This window comes from Protopterus annectens, chromosome 2.part0, assembly GCF_019279795.1.
Source record: "Protopterus annectens isolate FY-2018-M chromosome 2.part0, PAN1.0, whole genome shotgun sequence".
NCBI classification, from domain to species: Eukaryota; Metazoa; Chordata; order Ceratodontiformes; family Protopteridae; genus Protopterus; species Protopterus annectens.
Genome location: NC_056728.1, coordinates 1065488578 through 1065511708, shown reverse-complemented (window position 1 = coordinate 1065511708; position 23131 = coordinate 1065488578). Strand labels below are relative to the sequence as shown.

Here is a 23131-nt window from a genome sequence, read left to right as displayed (position 1 = left end):
AATATCTCCTTTTCTGCTCAGTTCAGCCTCTGCCTTTCTTCCTGTTGTTTAATAAACTTTGACTGTGTCACTCTAAGACATCACCCATACTCTTGCTGGAGCTTTAACAACAACTGTTACCCTTCAGGAATCACTGCCTTTCCCTTTCTATTCCTTCTCCATATTTCCCTCACAATCTTGCCACTACACATAATCTTCTCCCCTTCCTATTCAGTCCTTTCCTTTTTATCACTCATGCCAGTGTTGTCATCTACAACATATCACACCATTTCCTTCAACTACCTTACTTGAGTAACTTCCTTCCACTAACCTGGGTTCTGCTTTCTTAATTTCCTCCCTCTGAATTCAACCCCCAGTTAGATAACATCAAATTTACCATGGCATTATCAGGCATCTTTCTTGTCAAAATGTCTGTCATTTTCAGACTTTGTTCTAACATCAGCTAAGAATCCATTAAGTCTACTCACTTTCCTTCCTTCTTTTAACTGGGAAAGTAAAGTGTAGTTGTTGACCCCATTTTATGATTCCCCAATATCTACTAGATTTGTGTCTTCCTTGTACCTTTCAAAAAACTTCTGGCTTTTCCTTTGAAACTGCAACCTATCAAACAACTGATACAATTCTGTTCCTATAACAATACTTACATTTCCAAGTATAATGACCTTATCATCCTCTCTCATTAATCTCCTCATCTCCGTTTAAGAATTCAAAACTGCCTGCATGTCATTATAGGCACATTGTTAATCCTATAAAATAATATAACAAAAGGCACGAGTGCAGCAAAAGTAAGGTCTGTAACAACGTAGTTTAATTTCCAATTAGTGTGCACAAACAGATGAGCGCTTTCACAATAAATGCTTCTTCAGATCCTCCTAGTGAACACAGAAGTCGCTCTTTATATAGCAGATCTAATTAGCTAGTTAATAATTGCTCATCTGTATTTAAACACATATATACAAAAAAGACAACTGTCAAGCATATATGACCCATATTAAATAAAAACTGAATATATCAGTGAACATCTAAAAATCATTAAAATATATCAAAATGCATAATGGGCAGTGTATCAAATGCAGCGAAAACGTACATAAAAAACTATAATAACTATATAAACTAAACTCATAATAAATTTATGAAAAATTGAGTACATCTATAAAATATGCTATGTATTAATATAATGAACAGTATATCAAAGACAACAAGCCTAGATTCAAAGATATATATTGGATACATTAATAAAATACATATATTGAGGAATATATATTAGATCAAAACTCATTGAAAACTATATATATATATATACATGGCATGTCTGTCACATGTAATATGAACTAAATATAGCATAACTAAACAACAATATAAATATATAAGTGATATATGAAAATATATGTAAAAATGAGAACTATTTGATGTTCCTACGCTGTTTTAACTTGGGTTTAATGGATGCTCTATCATTCAGGCCATAACCCCTGTCTGCCTTTAGGGTGATGATCCAGTCAGTCTCCTTGGCTTCTGTGAAGTTCATAATGTCACCACCCCTCTTATTGACTATTATATTCTCCAACACCCGGAACAAAAAAGTATGGTCACCATTATTACAAGTTACATGTCTGGCGAGGGCATTGTGAGGGTTGCCTTTTTTCATATGATATATATGTTCCCTCATCCTGTCCCGCAAGGGACAATTGGTTTTACTCATATAGCTCTTTATCTATCAATTTACCCATAAATATATCATGAAGTGTAATACTAATGTATGTAACAACTGAGTAAACTTTATCAATAGGAATGGGTTCATAAAACCTATCCTGTAGCATTGTATTCATAGCCTCTACATAGAATGACATATCCATGATAACAACTTTGCCACCTTTGTCAGCTGGCCTAATAATAATAGTAGGATCATTCTGTAACTTCTTGAGACATTGACACTCATGAGGGGTTAAATTATCTCTCCAGCTCTGTTTATTAACTCTCATATTTTTGTTGTTGTAATAATTATATAATTCATCTTCAGTTAGCCTAGAAAAAGCTTCAACTAAGGGGTGATGCATAGGTATATAATTACTCAAATTTTTAAAGACAAACTTCTTAGTTTGGGAATGTTCTTCTTGAGAATTATTATACATGAGCTTAAGCATTACATTCCTACAAAATAACTTCAAATCTAAAATAGTATCAGTTAACTTACTCTGACTTTTGGAGATGAAGCTTAGACCCCTATTCAAGAGTCTAATATCATCACTCGTTAAAATAACATGAGACAGATTATGCACTAGTTCTTGCTGTTCCACATTTTCTTTAAAGTCTGATGTGGTATAAACTCTCCTGATAACTTCCTCTTCTGTCTCCCCCGACTCATGGAACGTGGTCTGCGAGGACCTTTCTCCATGCGCACCGGTAGGGGAAAAGTTAAATCCAAGCTCGTGTGGTCATTGGAAGCAGTCCCATTAGCGGTTGTCTTGGGTCTGACCACAGCCTCTGACCCTCCCTTTGTGATGTTAGACCCATGTTTAATCACATGCACTTCGGGGTAAAGATTGTTATCAAAGCAGGTGCTGGGATGGACAATATGAATAACATCAACAGAGTCATTACAGTTATCTGTAGTGTTCTTAATAGCCGGTGATGCCTCTTTATCAAGGCATCTAGTGTCACTATTGGTGTCTCTATCAATGTTACCTCTGTCTGAAGTAACACTGTTCAGGTTGACATTCACACTTGTTGCATTAGATATTCCATCAGTGTGATTAAAATGTATGTGCCCCCCGTCCCTCTTGGAACCCATGACAGCTCGTGGGTCCCTACGAGCAGCTGGGGGAGGTGCATTAGAGTCTTGTCCTGGCCTAGTCCATAGGAATACATTGCCCAACTTGAAATCATTAAAGTCCCTGGTGGCCTTATGTCGTTTCTGTTGTAGAAGCTTTCTCTCATAAGCCAAAACACAGTCCAATAAGTTCTCAAACAATGGTATAACCACTCTATAAAATAATATGTTTGCTTCCAGTCTCACATCTAATCTCCACCCAATGACAAGGTGACCAATGGTCCCAGTTTTTCCAAGACAGTCCCAGTTTGGAAGTCTCTGTCCTGGAATCCCAAACATTGTCTTTGGGACACAGAAATGTCCCAGTTTAGACCGCTCAGTCTGAATGGTGACTTGGCTTCCCAGGGTGGCCAGTCCCCATGTTTTCCATCGTAGCAGCACTGGGGATTTTGTGATTTTTCGGGGATGCCATTGGGTATGGGTTAAGGTTGGATGCTTTTGCCCTGGCAGGAGCCATCCAGGCTCTGCCACCATCAGTCAGTCACTCCCTCAAGGACTTCCATCATGGGGGTTCTGCTTGATCCCACTCACCCAAGCAGGAGCTCTCCAGGCCCTACACCCATCTGCCTGGCGCTCCCGTACTAACTTCTCTCATGGCCAAACCCTACAGTCCTCCTGACCTTGCCAAGAGACCTTTCCCACCATGGCCTCCCATGTCAGGGGACTCTGCCACCTGCATGTCTACTGCAGGCTGCCAAATCATGCGGGATCGCTCATGCCCTCAGACCCTCTCAAGGAGCTTCCCTCCAATCCCGTCTGCTCCTACAGAACAACCCTCAGCTGCTGATGGGCAGATCTGCTCTCATGAAGGCTTCAGAGTCCTCCTGCTTTTCCATCAAGAGCAGCTCTGGGGACTTTGAGATTTTTCAAGGATGCTGTCGGTTATTGGGTGAAGTTGGATGCCTTCGCCCTGGCAGGAGCTCTTCAGGCCCCTTTTCTGTCCACTCAGGTGCTCCCTCAAGGACTTCCATTATGGGGAGCTCTGCCTGATCCCACTCACTCTGGCAGGAGCTCTCCAGGCCCCACCACTGTCCACCAGTTGCTCCCTTAAGGACTTCCATCATGGGGGGGGTTGTGCCTGACCCCCTCACCCAGACAGGAGCTCTCCCAGCCCTGCCACTATCTGCCTCTCTCTCCCCCTTCCAGACTTCCCTCCCAGAGGAGGCATGGTCCGTACCCCCCCTCACCCAAGTGAGACCTGTCATGTACCAGTCACTTTCCACCTCTCTCTCCCTTCCAGACTTCCATCAGGACTGACCCCCCCTCTGAGGTTCCAATTCTACCCAGGAGAGAGAGCTCTTTCCCAGGGTTACATATCTCCTAACTGCTGCCAAATCATGCAGTCTCATGCATGCTCTTGGTGCCTCTCAGGAGATCTTTCCAGCCTCATGGAACTCTGCTGGGCCACAAAGCCTCAGACAGTCCCTCATCCAGACTTCTGTGACACAGATTCCCCACTTTGCCTTGCACTTAGGGCTTTCAAACTCACAGGGAAGATGGCCCTGGCTCCCCCCATCTCTGCACTTTTTCCAGCACACCTCAGTCTCTCACCTCCATGGCCCCAGGTGCTGATGAATGTGCATCGCTTCAAGCCTCCTGGCATGTGGCATCTTGCCTCCTGGGTGGTGTTATTCACAGAGTGGCATCCCCACAGTACCTGGTGAAGGATGGAAGGCCAACCTGCCTGCCATGGTGAGAGATGACATGGCTGCCCTATCTCCACTCCCATGGGGGCTGGGAGAATGGGATTGCAGACCTTGCTTCCCAGGGTGGCCCTCAAGTATCCCAGTTTGGGTCCTGTAACAAAATGGTCACCTTGCCTAATGACAAGCTACCACTTTCATCACACAACATATCATCTATGCAAGCCTCTCCCTAACTAAAATCTTCATAATCCTTTTCCTTCCCTATTTTACACAATTATAACATAACATAACAATGTAAATCTCTTCAGAAGTTTCCACTTCTCCAGCTTGTTCAACATTAGTTCCTAATTCTATGTGACATCAGTGCCTTCCCTATGTAATTTAAGTAGCATAATTCCCAGTTTAATAAGAGAATTGATCTGCTCACATTCCAAGTTGCTAACTTAACCTGGTAACTAAATCCCTGTGCCCCTCCCTCTACTGTCTCCACACTTTCCCATTTGTCTGTGCAACTTGTGCTACATCAGCCCTTGGGTGTAGCCCAAAAACTCACCTACGTACCGTCTAATAACAGAGACCTCAGGACTCCTACAGTTATCCCCACAAGAAGCTTCTTGAAACAGTGATTGCCCTTTGCCTCCAAATCTTCTCTCCTTTTAGAACCTAATAATCACCTCCACATGTAATCCCCCCACCAATATGTTAGGGCAAAGTACAATTGTGTTTCCTCCTTACTTACATAACTAATGATCTCCCCATTCATCTTCAAATCACAGTTTTACATTACTCATATCCTTTCCCAAGCCTGAACTGATACAAAATTACTCAGTAAAGCTAAACACACATCCTCCAGAAGTCTAACTTGTGCAAGGTAGATACATTTGACCTGTGGAATACAAAATTACCAAAACTTTCCTATTTATTTATTTATTTTTACAGTTGTTAACCGGGTTAGTCCGACTGTGCCCAGAGAGCCCTTTTCAGCGGAGACCCGAGGAGAAAAGTTCCAGGAAAGTAATTAAAAAAAAAAAATAACAATTCAAGTTGTAAGATACTCAACAGTAAAAAAAAAAAAAAAAAAAAAAAAAAAAAAAAAGAGAGAGAGAGATACAATACGAATATATACAAAGCAAAAGTACAGTATTTTGAGAATCCAGTTACAATCTGTTTGAGAAATTTGGTTAGCATTAACTTATTTACAAAGAATGTGGCAATGTCTAAAATAAAATTAAAAAAAAAAATCAGAGTAACATCATGACATAGTACAACAAAGATGCATTTAATAGCATAGGTACTAATTGCAGAGAGAGTAATATATGTAGACAGTTTAGGTAGATACCAGGCAGATATTTTAATTAAGAGAAAAAAAATTCATTAGGTAATTTCCTGACAAGTACAGATCCATGCATGTTGGAAATTAATTTTTAGTTGCTTTTTGAATTTGCCACTTTTGGTAGTGGAGCGAAGGGACAATGGAAGTTTATTCTATGAGTATGCAGTTGAATGACTGTGAAGTGTTTTTCCAAAATTTTTGTTTGGCTTGGTCACCTGCAGAAGGTTTTGTGCTTTTGAGGTCATGATTGGGTGTGTAGAGTGTAATTATGAATGTAACGCTAGGGCAAGAGTTGAAGCAATTTAGGATGCTGTGTGCAATATGTTTGAAGCATGTAGGGGAGCTCAGGGCATATTAAGCTTTTCAGGGATATACAGTGATGGGATTTGTTGCTATTACTGGCTGCAAATCTGGCTATCTTGTTTTAGGCGGTTTCTAATTTGGTTAAGAGATTATTTTGGAGGTTAGTAAGTATGGGAGCAGCATACAGCAGGGATGGTAGAATAAATGTTTGAGCCAGTATAGGTCTAGATTTGTTAGGTATATAATTGTTGTTGCAGTATAGAAGACCTAGTTTTTGACTGGACCTTTTGATACAGTTTAAGATATGTAGGTTGAATTTTAATTAGTCATCTAGAGTAATGCCAAGCAATTTGGTGTATGAGTTGATGGTGATAATTGTGTTATCTAAGGATGGCATGGCAAAGTTGTCTTTAGCTGGATTGAGGGTTTTTGGAAGGAGAAAGAGAAGCTTGGTCTTTTGGGGGTGAGAAGCAGGTTGTTTTCAGTTAGCTATTGTTCTACTAGGTGCAGGGATTGTTGAGTGACAGTGTGGAGATTTTGTATATTGTCAGAAGTGTTAATAATTGTGGAATTGTCTGCATGTGGCGGGGGGGTTAGGAGATATGAAGGTTATTTGTAAATAAATTAAAAAGTAGGGGGCCCAGGATAGAATCCTGGGGGACCCCAGTCTTAACAAAATGGAAAGGGTAGAAGGATGTTTGCCATCTGATGGAATATGTGTTTGAGAGGTAGCTGTTAAACCAGGAGGTAGTGGAGGCAGAGTTGTAGGTTGGAAAATTTGTTTAGGAGGATGGGATGGGGAATGGTATCAAATGCTTTGGATTGGTCAAGGAATAGAGCTGATATGAGTTTATTATCATCTCTGGCTTGGAAAATGTTGTGCGTGAAAGACAGGAGGGCAGTGGTAGTACTGTGCAAGAGTCAGAAACTGTGCTGTGTGGGTGTAATTAGGTTTGCCTGTAAGAGTTGGTTTAGTATTTGTTTATGTATACATTTTTCCAGTATCTTGGATAGGGGGGATAATATGGCAGTAGGCCTGTAATTTGAGGATTCTGTAGAATTTCCTCTCTTGTGGAGGGGTATTATGAAGACTTTTTTCCAGATATCTGGTACTGTATTTTCTTGGATGGCTCTATTGATAAGTATAGATACAAGGTATTTTACAAATTTGGCAGCATGTTTGAGAAATAATGGAGGGAGTTTGTTGGCTGATGGGGAACAGGGTTTGAGTTTGTTAAGAAGTGATCTGATGAAGGAAGTTGCTATGCGTTCTAGGGGGGTTGAGGGAACAGATGAGGTGGGAGGTGGAGTCTTAATATCAAGAGTTTCGGGTTTAGTAAGCCTTTCTATTGTTTCAGTGAAAAAGCTGTTAAGTAGGGTTGTAGTTTCATTAGAAGGTTTGTTAGGGAAGGGTTTTGGTGAAGATCTGTTCCCTGGAGATAGTAATTTGATTACTGAATGCCAGAATTTCTTTGGGTTGGAATGTGGGTTGCTCAGTTGCTCAGAGATTTTTGATATTTTTTTTTTTGTCTAGTAGGACCTGCTTTTTTGTTTGGTTGTGAAGCTGTTTATATAAGTTCTGATGGAAAGTTGAATTATTACTTTTTTTTCCATGCTCTCCAGGCACTGGCTGTCTTGTTCATAAGTGACTGAGTTGCCTGGCTTAGCGATGGTGCATAATTACATTTTAACCTAATTTTCTACTGGGTGCCAGGGTGTTAAGGGTTTCTAGGAATATATTGTTGAAGCTTTGGGCAGCCTCATTAAAGGGTAATGTGTGTAGGAATGACCAGTTTACAGTAGACAGTAATTAATTTAGGGTGAAAGGGTTGTAGTTTTTAAGGTTACAAGACTCTTTGTATTGGTGGCTCTTGTTAAGATTGGGAGAATATCTTACTACTGAGGTAGGGAGGTGGTCACTAAGGGAGCTAGGCAAGGTGGAAGGGTTATGATAGCTCTGGGGGTTGGATACTAATATCCAGTCGATGACCGAGCCGTTCTGGGAATTTTTTGTTGGTGCGAGGGCAAGGTGATCAGCTGGGTAAAGCCATAAAGGTTTATAGTGTAGCTAGGGGATGCAGTATTAACAAGGTTCCAGTCAATATTCATATCCCCAAGGATGGTGGTTTCATAGGGAATGGATACAGAAATCCAAGAAAGAACCTGCTCGAGTAAGGGAATGTTTTTACTTGGGGATATGTAGATTGTTGCAATGACAAGTTTTTGTGTTGATTTAGGTTACAGGTTGCTATAAGTATTTTGGCATGGCAGAAATCAGGGGTAGCTATTGAGTGGGGAGAGAGAGAGAGAGAGAGAGAGAGAGAGAGAGAGAGAAACAGAGATGATCAGAGTAGAGTATAGCTACTCCTCCACCCTTTTTTTTTTTACTTCTATCCAGTCGAACAATATTATAACCAGGGGGGTGAATTTTGCAGTTTGTAATATACAGTTTTAGCCATGTCTCAGATATGGCAAGTATAGCTGGTTTATTTTGAGGAAGATAGGCATTAAGGAGGGTGCTTTTATTGACAATGCTTTGTATATTCATTGACAAAAAGATAGATGTTTGGAGGCTTGTGATCGTAATGAGTTATTTGCGAGGCAGTTGGAAAGGGGGGGTTGCTGTATAAGTATGGTTAGAGCGCTGTTGGCAAGGGCCTGGTTTGGGATGAATATCACCAGATAAGAGATATGCTTTGAAATATTTGTAGGAAGAAATATTTGCAAATGAACTGCTGTTTTGTTTTGATGAGAGGTTGGGCATGTGGCATGCCCAATACTTTAAACTTGTGAAATGATATGGTGGTATGACTGAAGAGAGAGTGGGCAATAGGGGTGGAGTAGTTGTTTGTATGGTGGGTAGTGTGATGAGAGTGTGGGAGATGGGGTGGTAAGCAGGTGAGGAGTATGGTAAGTGGTTACAGCTGAGAAAAGAATTAGAAATATGAGGGAGAGAAATAGAGCTTTGAAAGGTATAGCCATGATTTAGTTTCAGGTCAGAAAGAATTACAGGGTAACAATTTATTTACGGTTAGTAGACGAAATCAGGATTGATTGAAGGAGTTTTATAAAGTGAGTGACTGAAAGAGTTAAAAGCAGGTAAGGCTCAGTAGGTGTGGGGAGTGGGCATTACAGTTAATGGTGATGTGGGGGTATGAGTAGAGGAGAGGGGATGTCTGTTGGCTAGTGTGGAAGTGGGGCAAAGCAGGTTTAGCTATAAATGAAATTATGTCAGATGTGGGTAGGAATGTGGATAAGGCAGGGGAGCAGAGTGAGCCTAAGCACAGTGAGGGTGAATGGAATGAGATGAACTAGAAAACGCAGACCAGGGCAGCTTCAAAAAAAAAAAAAAAAACAATGAGGAAAACCAAGCTCAGTCAATTCCAGGTCAGTGTATTACAGCATCTTCCTAATCATGTGCAACTAATCTAGTACAGTGTGGTGAAAAGGACCCCATTTCTACAGGGAAAAACAATACAAGTGTGGGCTACAGGTACACCTTTTCCAAGAGAAAGAAAGTAGTTTTAAGTAATCAACCTAGGAGTACAATAGGAAAAGAAAAAAAATGGGGGGGGGGTGCAGTAGTGTGCATGCTTACAGTAAAGGGATATAGCAAAATGTCTTCAGTTTAGAGGACAGATTAAATGCAACTTTAACATACGTTAGTTTAGCTGAAAGCACTTTAGCATTCCACCGAGGCAGGGTCGCACAGTGCAGGGCAACTAGACAGCCTTTGTTTTAGTGGACTGTGGCCAGGACACAGAGTCCTACATTTTGCTCAGATTGGTCAAAACTCCATCTGTCCTATTCATTATGTACTCTCCTTCCCATTTAATCATACACAGCCTTCTGTTCCTACAAACCTTAACTGACACGTACAAAACAAAGACTCTAATCACAACAAACTTTAGTCACCATATTTAAGCAACTTCCTCCAGCACATCATCAATAGTTATCACACTTTAAGGAGAAGTCCTGTCTTTCCTTGTGGAATGATTCTACAACAAAGGCTTTCCACATATGCATATTTTATTGCAGAGTCTTCCCTTGCTTGTGTTAGTATTCCTACTTGTGTTCTGTATTCCTCACTGAGAGCGATAATCCTACATGAAAGAGTCCTCACATAACCTTCCAACATTGATAGACCTGCAATTACCAGTGAAGACATTGCCCCCCATCCCACAGCACACACAGGCATGTAATTAGCAGGTAACAAGTCTGACATAGTGTCCCCTGCTCCTTATTGACAGACACTGTTCTTTGCAACATTCCCTTCTATAGGAACATCACAGGTTATTTCCTGACTTGTTCAGCACCAGCACACATTTTTGTTGCATCTATGCCCCTATACTGGGATTGTGGCATTTCCTTGTTACTGTTAGGTCCAGCTGTATATGAGCTACACATGTACTATATACCTGTAAAGATTTATGCCATCTTTTCCCATCAAAAGGTAGGCCTGGCTTCTTTAAGAGCTGTACTGCACAACCGGTGCTGGGTGTGTCTATCATTGACCTTGGTATCACTTGTACACAACACTCTCCATGTCTATTTTCCTACTCTTTCCCCTCATTTAAAACATTAACACCCACTGACATATTTTTTACACAACATGTACTTATCATACCTCTCAACCCCGTAGCACAAAAAATCTCGACAGAGCCTAAAATAATGGGGAGACAAAGGCCCAAAAACAGAGACAGATCTTAAATGTCGCTCTTATAAACTTAAAATCTTGTGAGAGTAACAGGTTTTGAGTTATCATGCATTTTCTGAAAGATATAAATTCTAAAACTTAAATGTGTTTGATTTCTTAGTAGGTTCAACCCTCAGTGATTTTCCAGAAAATGACAAATTTTATGAGGAACAGACCAAAAATATGAGCTAAAAATCTGGACATGCTGTGAAAATCTGGACAATTGAGAGGCATGAGTACCTATACTTGCAAGTACTACTTTGAAAACAGCAGCACATACCTTAACCAAGTTGAATTTCATCCTTCCACAGTATTCTTTAGTAAAGTTTGTTCTGTTGCTAGATCTCTGTGGTTTGTACCCTTGTGAGATTATGCTCTAAATAGCTTTTTTTAGTTATAGCACTGTGCTTCAGGCTTCTACCATTCAAATGAGACCTCAGTTTGTGAATTACTCTGAATCGGTCAATCTTATTTGTTGGACCACTGAGGAAAACCTCTGACATTTCTACATGGCTATGTGCATATGCCTAAAAACCGGTGATGCTCATGATTATGCATAGAAAATATTACAGGGAGCTTCCATGTAACTTCTAGCTTAATAATCTGAAGTATAAGTTCACCTAAGAGCAGAAGCAGTATAATTGTCACAGTATCTGCCGTACAGTTATAGTTTGCCATATTTCATACCTCCATATCTATACTGCAGTAGTCAAAAAGTGTCATGGCCCATTATCACACCTACCACTAACCACGCTACTGAGTTGTTTAAGAAATGCTCTTGTGTAAATGAAACCTCTGTGGGGCCCATTCCAAATAACTTTAAAGTAGTTGCAAACAATAAGCAGGGTAAATTTTACTGTACATCAGGAAGCACTTCTGTGTAAACGTATTTCAATGTACACACATGACTGTGTGAAGAAGACCTTTCAGCACACATACACTTATATTAGAAGGGCCTTCATAGGTATAACACCAATACTACTTTCATGATCACCCAGCCTGTAGCACATTTGCCTTTTATTTCTCAAGATATGTAGATTCTGTAAATCCAACAAACACAAACTGCAGCACAGATGGTAAGTAACTCAATCCCACAAAGCAGGAAAACAAAGAACTCATAAAAAGATTGAGTAAATGCAATGAATAAAATATACAGTCCTTTTAATAGTAAAAAATGTGATCACTTTCACAGTATGAGTACTGCCTCATCAGATATAAAACAACTGACACCACTGTTTAAACAGTAAAGTGAAAGCATTGCATCCAATAGGGTGTGTACTATAAAATAAAGTGACAGGCAAGCTTTTTATTTTTTGTTTTTTGATTTTGTTATGTCCGATGAAGCAGTACTCATACTGCAAAAGCACTCATATGTTTTACTGTTAAAAGGACTGTATATTTTATTCATCGCATTGACTCAATCCTTTTATGAGTTCTATGTAGATTCTGTTTGACTCACATACCTGGTACTTTTTTTCCCATTCACATGCAACACATGCATTATGCCTGGGGGGGGGGTACAAATATCTCCAAGGTCAAGTTACGTGTGCTTCTACAGGTAGTACATACCTGTTCTAGTTAATAATGTGTTTTACTGGTGCACTGCAGTTATTTTGAACATCAAATATTTTTTCTGCCTATCTTGTACTGTATGTAATTGTATATTTGTATTTCTCTTCCCAATCCTCTTTGCAGTTATCCTTTCCAATTTTTACATTTCTTTGTGTTTTTTTCCTCTATTTCCATTTTTATATGGCAAAATCCACAGCACCACTTTTAGCTGGCCCCCTGCGGCTCACCAGTCCCAACATCCAACACTGCCTCCCCAGCCCAACAACAGGGTGTCATTGCCACTTCACAAGCTACTCTTGAGCAAGAAGAGACAGGAAAAGCCACTGTGCCCTGCTCCTGTAGGGACTTGGCTGGTAGGGTCTAGTACAGTTCCCACCAGTGGCTCTAACAGGGGTGTAGACCCCTTTATTTGAAGGAAAAAAAATAGCTGAGGTCATCACTGAGCTGTTGGATCAGTGTCTAGATGCCAAATTGGTCACCTGGAAAAAATCTTTATGTGACTTATAAAGTCACATCACTGCCCCATACTAGCATTACCATCACAGCCATTGCCCAGTGGTGTGGGTCTCCAACATGGAGTCTGACTTTCCACTGGCTCTTCCAAGGGCAGGGTGATAACTTGTCTATATCCACTTTATCCCCAACCCTTTTGTGTCTATGCTTATGCCTATTTGTTTTCCAATACTCAGTCAGCTTTCTCTTCCTTTTCTCTGTCTGATCTCTCCTACTCTCTCCTTCAATGAGTCAGCATCTCCCATCAGTTTTATCTTTCTTCTCAGTTTATTCATGTATCCACACAATCAACCCTAACCCTCTTGCCTTTCATCTACTTTCCTTCCTTCCTTCCTTCCACAACTTACCTTCTGTTTACTTATGCAAAATGGGTACCTGGCCCCCCCTAAAAAAAAGCTACCCTACCTTCCTCACCACCACCCCTTTCATTCCTTAGCATTTCCTTTTATGTGCTTTCCTCTGCTTGTTTTCCGCTTTTGCTTAACTTTGCTATACTCCCATTTCTACAGTTTTGTTTAATCAAAAATATGGTCAACCATGTTGTACTGGCCCTTTAATGTGGCTAAATGCTTTTTCTACCTTACTACTTTTGTATGCACATGAGGGTGCTACTGAATTGTAGTGAGGCATGTGCAAGCACTAAGTACACAGACCTTTCTCTTTGCATACTGCAACTGTTAAATGCTCTCACAACAGGCCCTGCTCTGTCGATGGGTGTGATATTTAATCAGTTGCTCAGTACACAATGTTTGTTCTTCATGGTCTTTGGCCAGGAGTGACCATGTCCTCTATGTTTCAAAACCCCAACCATTATTTTTCCACTGTACAGGGCCTAGTCAGACTATTTATTCAGTTATAACTGTTGACTATTCAAATGTCTGGCTGGGCAAGGTACCCTTTTAAATATAGACCCTTAGAGAAAAGCTCCAATAAAATTACAAAGGAAAAAGACTTAAGTAGTATATAGAAAAAGCATAAGTAGGTTTTGCTAGCATTAGAGTGAGCACTGAGTAATACAATGTCGCCATAATGTATCACTTTTATGTTGATTCATTATAACATGATACACGGTAAATATTTTTTAAGGAGATGGTGAAAAGAGCAACCAGTAATCAAAGTTTACCAGATAGATATATATATATATATATATATATATATATATATATATATATATATATATATATATATATATATATATATATATATATATATATATACATATATATATATATATATATATATATATATATATATATATACATATATACAATCAATACAGGGGTAGGTCGAGAAGGTATATTATGTCTGAAATGTATGTTATTGTCAGGAAGGTAGAACACTAATTTAGACTTGTAATAGGCATTACATGCATAGGCTGATGTGAAGGCTAGTTAGATATGAAATTATTTAGTTAAAGTTTGAATTAGTAGGTATGCAGTTTGTCTGTGACTTTAATCCAGGATTTAAGAGATTGTTTATACAGGCCCAGTGTTCTTTAAGTTTATTATGGTTATGTTGCTACAAATTTTTATAGCTATTTTTTATAGCAATTCCTTTTTCCCATGAGGACTTGTATCTGGGTGCAATTATATAGCTGCCTGTAGGTTGGATAGTGATGGTGATGGTAACCTGAGTAGTGTGTGCAGTTCTAAAGGTTATACAATTAACGAAATATCAATTGTCTGGAAGAAACATCTTTGAGTGTACATCTTCACAAAGAGATTTATAGGCCCGTGAAATGGACTGCCAAAATGGGGGATGAAGAGAAAATCCTTAGCGACTTTCAAGAAGGCATAGGATAGATAGAGAAAGGGAAAGAGGGAGGACAAGGATGGAAATGAGGTAAATTGATAGGGGTCCTTTTTAGTTTGGAGACACATAACCGTAAATTCCAAAAGTATTTTAAAATAATAATAATAATAATAATAATACAGATTGAAAACATGAACCTCAAGTCTCCAAATTAACTGTTCTCTTTTAAAATATTTTTGAGTGGGACCAGCCCCCGACCCAGTCTCCTGCAATTTTAGGGATTGCATGTATACACACCAGCTATTTATGTTATGTAGTACCTCCAAGACTGATGTACATTAAAGAAAGAAGAATACATACAGGCACAACAATGCTGAATATGATGTGCAGGGTTGGTATAATGTATAAGGTCTTTACCTCATAGCTAAAAAGTACCAGGTTTGATTTTTACCCTTGGCTATTGGCCATTCTTGAAATAGTCTGCATACTGATAGCCTAGTACTTATCTTTAACTGAGGACATTAAAACTCAGTGATAACAAAACTTTTTTTTGATTAAATAGGATATCAGTATTTCCATGTCACTAATAAAATTGTCACTAATAAAATAATAATTCAAAAGTGACTCAGTCAAACATCATACTTTAACTTCCTTCAATGGTCTTAACAGCAGGCAATGCTGTAGAAGATAAATCATAAAAATATCAGGCTATGCTGTACAGACAGCAAATATTTATAAAAGTGCCTGTAATTAATGTTCATTTAATCATGACAGGTTTAGATGTTAAAAAAATCAGATTAAACTCACCCACACTTTGACAACCCCATTTAACCTGATTTAAATAAGTAAAACAACAATAATAATAATAATAATAATAATAATAATAATAATAATAATAAGATGATGATGATGAAAATGATGATGAAGATGAAGAAGAAGGAGGTGATGATGAAGAAGAAGAAGAAGAAGAAGAAGAATGATGATGTAGGGGCTCCAGTTTCAACTTAGTTCAATGAGTGCTGTGAGTCAAACTTGCTGAATGTGTTTACTTTCAGGTTTTATTTTATTTAATCCTTTGAAAATCTCTGATGTCCTGGGTGTTAAAAAACTTTATAAACAATGAAACATACTTTATTTGCCTAATGAATATAAAAAACATATAAAAAACAGTTTTTTTTTCTATTTATGTTTCTTTTGAAAGAGGTGTACATAAAACACAACAAGGTCAACAGTCCATAGACTACTGACACAGTACAATGCAATGTTCCTTGTTAACTAAACAAATTCAGGCCAATGCATGAGCTCCAGCATAGAATATTTCAACACCGTCCTACCTATGGATCAAAGATTTCATTAAATCTATGATTCATAACTCTTCTTTTCCCCGTATACTTCTTTATATCACCCAAGCCTGTCTTAAACTTCATCCTTAGTAGTTAAAAATAAAACCACAATGCACATATAATGTTCCTACTTTCCTTAACCCAGTCTCCCAATCACTTTTCCCCACCTGTCATTTACTCTACCCCCATGTACCTCCCTCAGGTCTCTGCAGCACAACCTTCATTTATTTGTATACCTCCTTATAAATAACATTTGTACCATATCACTATAGCCTTATTTGCCCACTCAGCCATAAGCTGTATCTCTGGTGTGCTACTCCATGTCCCATTTGGCTACTCTTATACTCTTATCTCAACCACAAAAATATAAAATCAATTGTTATTCTGTGGATGTCTCCCATAAATACCTTTTCAGATCTTTAATACTCTCTCCCTTTAGTTTCTTATTCCCTCAAAGACTCACCACATATGAATATTATCTGCCTCAAGTTCCCTACACTTAAGTACAAGTGTATATGCATAAGTAGATGCATAACTAAGAGGAAAAATACTGCCCAGATTATTTATATTGTCGCCATCAATGTAATAAATCTAACTGGCTATTTATCCAGCTACCCCTTTACTCTGTACTCTAAATCCCTACTTTTTTTCTGTGATATCTTGGATCTACAAGAAGACATTAAATCATGAAAGAATTGTTAAGACTGTAGTATGCTGGAATTAACTGGAAACAGTAGAAATGAGACTGGAATGGAACAGGTGCCAGTCTCTCCTTTATGGCCCAAGTATTTTTGTACTTTTCAGAATGAATTCTGCACACCCTGTAATTTGGTTAAAATGCTTTATTAGATGTTAACAATATCCGAATACTGTCTCCAATAACAGCGCTGATAAACAATAATGGTGCTAATAGATATATCCAAGGTTTCTGTACATATATTCTGATTAATGATGGATATTTGACCTGATTTTGGTACTCAGGCTCAAAAGTCTGTACTGCAAAGGCCTTTCGCTTATTAGTCCAAAAACTAACATCTGACTTCTTTAGCCATGTTTGAAGTACTTTTTAATAATACCAAAACCCTGTAATGTTTTACACACCTCTTTAATCTTGGTTTTCAAGCCTTGTCTTGCATGTGCCTCACAGTGAATGTCTATTATTTTTCTAGCATTCCATTGCAAGTACACATATTGTTCCATTCAGAAAGGAATGTTCTGTAGCTTTCCCTTGAGAACTGTTACATCTGCACATCTCATGCTTAGCCAGCAAGATTATCATTTTCTTTTCTACTGAACTGTCTTTCCCTGAAACTGCATGCATAAATGAAAACACAAGTCTGACTCTATACTTTCAGGCCTATTATTCTACTGTAGCCTAACAACTATTTTAAAGTGAAAACTCTCAGTCAAACAAGTCCCAACTATCCAACCTCTCCCCCCATTTCTGGCAAATGTAAATCTTCCCATCTCCATGCTTTTCCTAATAGTCAACTATGGGTGGAAAAAAAATCTTAAAATAGCCTAAGTATTTTTGGCAGTATCTTCACTATATTTAAAAAAGCCTACTTAAGGGAATCACTTTACACAGTTAGAAGACTGGCAGAAACTGAATCTGCAGCTGAGTTTTGACTAGATGCCCTTGATGAACACCTTTCCTATTGCTATTGAGAGTGACTTGTGGAAAGAGCTAGATGATGTTAGTTCAGCTGAAAGACTCTTTAGCAATACTACTAACAATCTTCAAGCTTTCGAATTAAAGTTTTTCACCACTTAAAGAAAGGAAACGGATGCATGTTTGTTCAGATTTTTTCAAAGGGCAATATCTTTTATTGTCCCAAGGAAGAGAAATAAGCTGATACTGTAAGTGACCAATTAAATAATGCATGTAAGAACATACATTCTGATGCCCCTTCATTGACTGTTAAAGCTGCAACCTCCCCCACCCACTGAACAATGGGATTCCAAACAGTATAATGCAGTTATATCCCCTTGGTTTCAATTCCTTGCATTACAGGAACCAGTAGGAGAGCATTGTTTTCAATAATTAGAAGCAAATGGTAAAAAAGAAAGGGAGAGGATGCAGTCAATGAAGGGTCCAAAGAAGAAACATCACAAAGCAACAATTGTAATGCTTTTTTTTTTAATTTGTCTACACATGCTTTCACCAAACATAAAAATAACATACATGAAAGATATGACTTGGTTGAAGGTGTAACAAAGCTAAACATAGTTGCTCCCAATGTGAGTTGGAAATTGTTTTTTGTTCTACATAGGTGATGTTATAATGACTGACAAGAAGTTTATTTTTAAGAAATACAGTGTTTTTATGCCTCTGCATCCTCATTTAGTGGTGAAATTTTTAAATAAGTGTGAACAGGATACGTATCCCTTATTTTCAGATAAACTCAGTGGTACATTCTTTAACCTAAGTTCATGTAGATTTTCTGCCTTATGAGCACTAAAGATAAACACTTATATTGTTATACAACCAGCAGATAAGGGATGCAGTATTGGTTTAATGAATAGCTGTAACTATCATGAATCGATAAGTACTATGCTTCATGATGTTTCTACAGATTCTTCTTATCTATGAATCAACTTAATAAGTTGGTTTCTACAGTTTAGGTGACTATCTATGATTCTGTTGAAATTCAAATATTACATCAGCATTAATTGAATATTTTTGTGTTATTTAACCTATGAATCTGCTTATCTATGGTTCACCAAAAGTTCAATAGAATTTATTAAATTCACAAATGCATTCTATTGTTTCAGAATGTGGAGGGTTAACTGAACCTATCTCTATTTACTTGGAGCAAATATTTAAACATTAGCCATGTTATTATACTCTCTGGATATTTCTTGATTAAGGTGAGACAATGGCACAATACTTTTGGAACTAGTTCAAATTTTTTTGGTACTTGCGTATTATCGCAACCACTTTTTCAAGGTAATACCGCTCGCTTCTCCGTGCGCAGATGTAGATGGTCATGCTGCCATTATGTCAAGAAGTGTGTTTTCCTTCACGTTGAAAGGTTTTTTTAGGCGGGGGTATCGTGGGAAATGGTGCAGATCATGGTTTTGGTGTACTTATGCTGTTATTTGCGCTCACCGCTTCTTGATCGCTGATGCACTGACGAGCCGTCGGAATGTACTCCTCCTCACATGTCAGCGCTGATAATGGTAATAGTAAGAAGGAATAAAAGGATAGTAAGGCTTGTCACCGCATTCCCTGCCATCACCTTTATTAAGAAACTATGCTGCACAACAAAGTTTGACAGCTTTGTCCCCCCCCCCCCCTTTTTTTTGGTCTCTTCTCTTTTTTTGTAGCTGTCAAGAAGTAGTAGACAAGTGGACAACTGTCAGCGTGTGAGTCTGTTACATTAAGCGGCTCGCGGCTTGAGAGATGGAATGCGTGTTACACAAAAGTGCTGTGGGAAAATGTATCTCCAGTGACATGATGTCGGGGAAACAGCATAGCTTGAAACAAGCAGTCATTCCTCACATGTCATACCACCTTTCCTACGTAAACAAGGCTTTTTAATAAAGTTAATGTTGTCAATGTGATTCTGTACATACTTACAGTTAAATCAACCCAGCAGGAAGCAAGCGGTATTACCTCGAAAAAGTGGTTGCGATAATACGTAAGTACCATTTTTTTTTATACTTGACGATGTAAATTCATTGTTCATGCCAATTTCTAATGAGGATGGTATTTAGTCCATTGGATGTATTTGAGGAGTAATCCTGCTAATTCCAACAGTTTCATTAGTTCTACCTGCACACTACTTATGGTGGTCCTAGAAAATAATATTTGTTTTATAATAATATTTTTCATCAAAAAGCAAGTGTTGCAATGGGCACATCTGTTGTGAATACATATACAAAACAGGTGCTATATGACTAGGAAACAATTATGTGGCAAGCAATGTTAATAGTTTTAGAAATTCCATTTTATTTTATGTAAGGTTTGTGGATGATATTTTTCCTGATATGAGGCTCTGATTCAGTTGAATTAGATGCATTTATGCAATATTTAAATTCTATTTCCATTTTTTTGAGTTTTGATATAGAGTTACCCATCCAAGACATGAGTTTTATGAGTCTTTGATGAAAGAACAAGCATTCAAAAGAGTGAATGTTAGAACACCTAGCCCTGATAACAGAAAACCTAGATACTTGGATGGTATGCACCATCATTGTGTGTGGATCACACTACAGGTGGATTGAGGCACCTTCCCTTTCCACAGTAATGCAATCTCAGAGTTGGTATTTATAATTAGCAAGGTATGTGGGAGGTGACAGCTGCAAAAAAGATTTTGTGTTTTAGGTGTACTGTTTGAGCTTTTGGGTTTTCAGTTACCTGGGCTCGATCTTCTAATGTTCGCTCTTTTGAATGTCTGATCTTTCATCAGACACACACACACACACACATACACACACACACAATATATATATATATATATATATATATATATATATATATATATATATATATTTATAACGTAACACACGAAAAAATCAAAAAACAAGTAACCAGATGTGAGAAAGGAGTATGCCAAACTAAATTTTATGCGTTTCTTCCAGATTTCTGAAGAAATTCATGGAAATTAAAGTGGACGAAACGCGTAAAATTTAGTTTGGCATACTCCTTTCTCACATCGGTTACTTGTTATATATATATATGTATATATATATATATATATATATATATATATATATATATATATATATATACAGGCACTTGTAAATACTCTTGAAACTAAGCTATATATATAAAAAGAAGGTAAAAAAGAACAGCTGTGTGCATCGCAAACATATACATTCTCATATCTATAAAAATATTATGAAATGACAGTTCTGTTGCCTATCAAGGTTGTTCACAGATGAAATGAAATTTGATAAAAGGGTCCTAGAGCTGTCTAATGATTTCATATATTGTTGCTGTAAGCTTAGTGATATACATAGAGTTGTATCATATGTTACATCCCTATGAAATAGTAGAATGTGTCCATAAGCCACATCAACTGACAGTTGTACTGAGAGATCTATTGTTAATCTTTTGAAGAACAATTGGGCTATCTTTACAAGATCTGCAAATATTGGCAACTTGGGTGGGCACACACCAAGGTTTGTGTTTAAGAACAAGCTAAATCTTAAGCAATAACTTTGTTATAAACTCTGCCAATATGGATGAAAGTAGTACAAGAGGGGCTTATGCCTGGTCTAAGAGTAATTGCTCTAAATACATTTTGAAAACTGATCAATCTGAACTTCCAAGTATGAAAATGTTATTTTGGTGTAAGCAAAACTCTGATTAGAAGACTATATACTTAGTTTATGTGGCAAAATGGACATAGTGTACCTCATCTTATGTTGATAAGACAAAAAGAAGTTTAAGAGATTGTGTGATGCAACATACATGTGTGATATTAAGAAGCTAAACCTAAATAACCCTTTAGATAAACATTTCATTGATGGGCGATGGACACTCTTTCACGTTCTGTGTGTTGCACATTATTTAGCAGAACATAAAAAGGCTGATATAAATAAGCCTGAATGCAAAGACTATAATTGGATAGCTAGGTTAAATGCTGTCCAGTCACCTAGCATTAATGACACTAATCCTCTAAAATCAGTTTTAAGCTCAGAATGCTTACATCATTAATTGATTATGTGACCATGCATGTTAGCATGTTTATATCAGTTTCTTTCTGTCAAGCATTTGATACATGAAATATTGCATCTATATCTCTGTTTTATTAAAATATTTGTTGTTAACTATGTTGTTTCTACTTTAAATCCACAGTAAAAGCATAGAATTATCAATAAATGAATAAATGGTGTCCATTAAAACCTTAACAATGATATCTATCCTAGCCCATTGCATCCCTCCCTTCCTACCAAAATCAGCACCTGTCTTGCAATCTTCTACTTCTATTACTTCCACCTGCAGTCTCCAGATACCCACATTTCCCGCTTATTCAATTTTACGTCTTGAGCTTCCAGCTTATCCCACAGATCTGCCTGTAGCTGTCCTAATTTATTCAATCTTGCTTACTTTACACCACCCACATATCCCATTAACCTGCATCTCCTTGTGGGTCTTTATCAGAACCTCAAAACTACAGTTTGTCAAACACCAAGACATCGACATGGAAACAGAAAAATTCTAAAAGCATGAACGGCCATTTCCGTGAATTGTTTCACAGGGAAAAAATTTGCTTGGCCGTTATCGGGAATTTGCACTTTTCTCCAATGTACAGCAATCTCGGAGTTGGTATATTTAGTTTGGAGAGGTGTGTGTGTGGGGGTTGAAGCCCCCCACTTGATCGCAGTTTGAAAGTTTGTTTTGTTGTTGGTCAGCCAAGCAAATTTTTTCCCTGTGAAAGAATTTGTGGATGTGGGCGTTCGTGCTTTTAGGATTTTGCTATTTTTGTGTCGATGTCTTGGTGTTCGATGAACTGTAGTTTCAAGGTTTTAATATAGACCCTCTCCTTGCAGCCTTAAAACCAACCAGTTATTTCTATCCTCACCTTCAATTCATCCCTTTATTCTCTCTTTGAATACCTAGTACCATCTCTTTGAGACAGCCAGATCTATTCACTTCATCCAATTTCCCAGGATTCAGCCTCTATTTTCATTAAGCATTACTTTTTTTCTTCAGTCCATTACTACCCTAGCATGTTCATAAATTCCTCTTCCCAGCACTGATGCCCTGTTCACCTCCAACAGTGTGTACCTGTGAACAAATAATTTATCTAAATGACACACCTCTTGGTGATAATCACTAGGGAATGCAAATCCTGTAATATAACATTTTATCCCTCCATATGTCCACTAGGTCTAGATCCTTTACAGTATGTTGCAAAGCTGTTTAATACCTACAGCTAAATTCTACCTGCCCAAATAATATATCTTTTTCTGACTCAAGCACCATATTTAAGTCCCCTTAAATAATTAGGATGTCACCCTCCAGGGTTACATGCTTCACTTCTGCAACATATTCTCAAAATACCTTTCCATCATCCAGAGGTAGTGGCATGGCCCCTTGCCCACCCTTAACCACTCCCACTAGGATCCATCTTCCTTTTCCATCCTTTCTATCCTGCAGAGCTTCTCATGGTAAATTTCTTCTGTTCAAAT

At 38.1% G+C, this 23131-nt stretch overlaps 1 pseudogene; it reads right to left on the bottom strand.

The window, feature by feature from the left end:
- Positions 1-2275: 2275 nt before the first annotated feature.
- LOC122792812 overlaps positions 2276-23131 on the bottom strand; it is a 46990-nt pseudogene continuing 26134 nt past the window's right edge.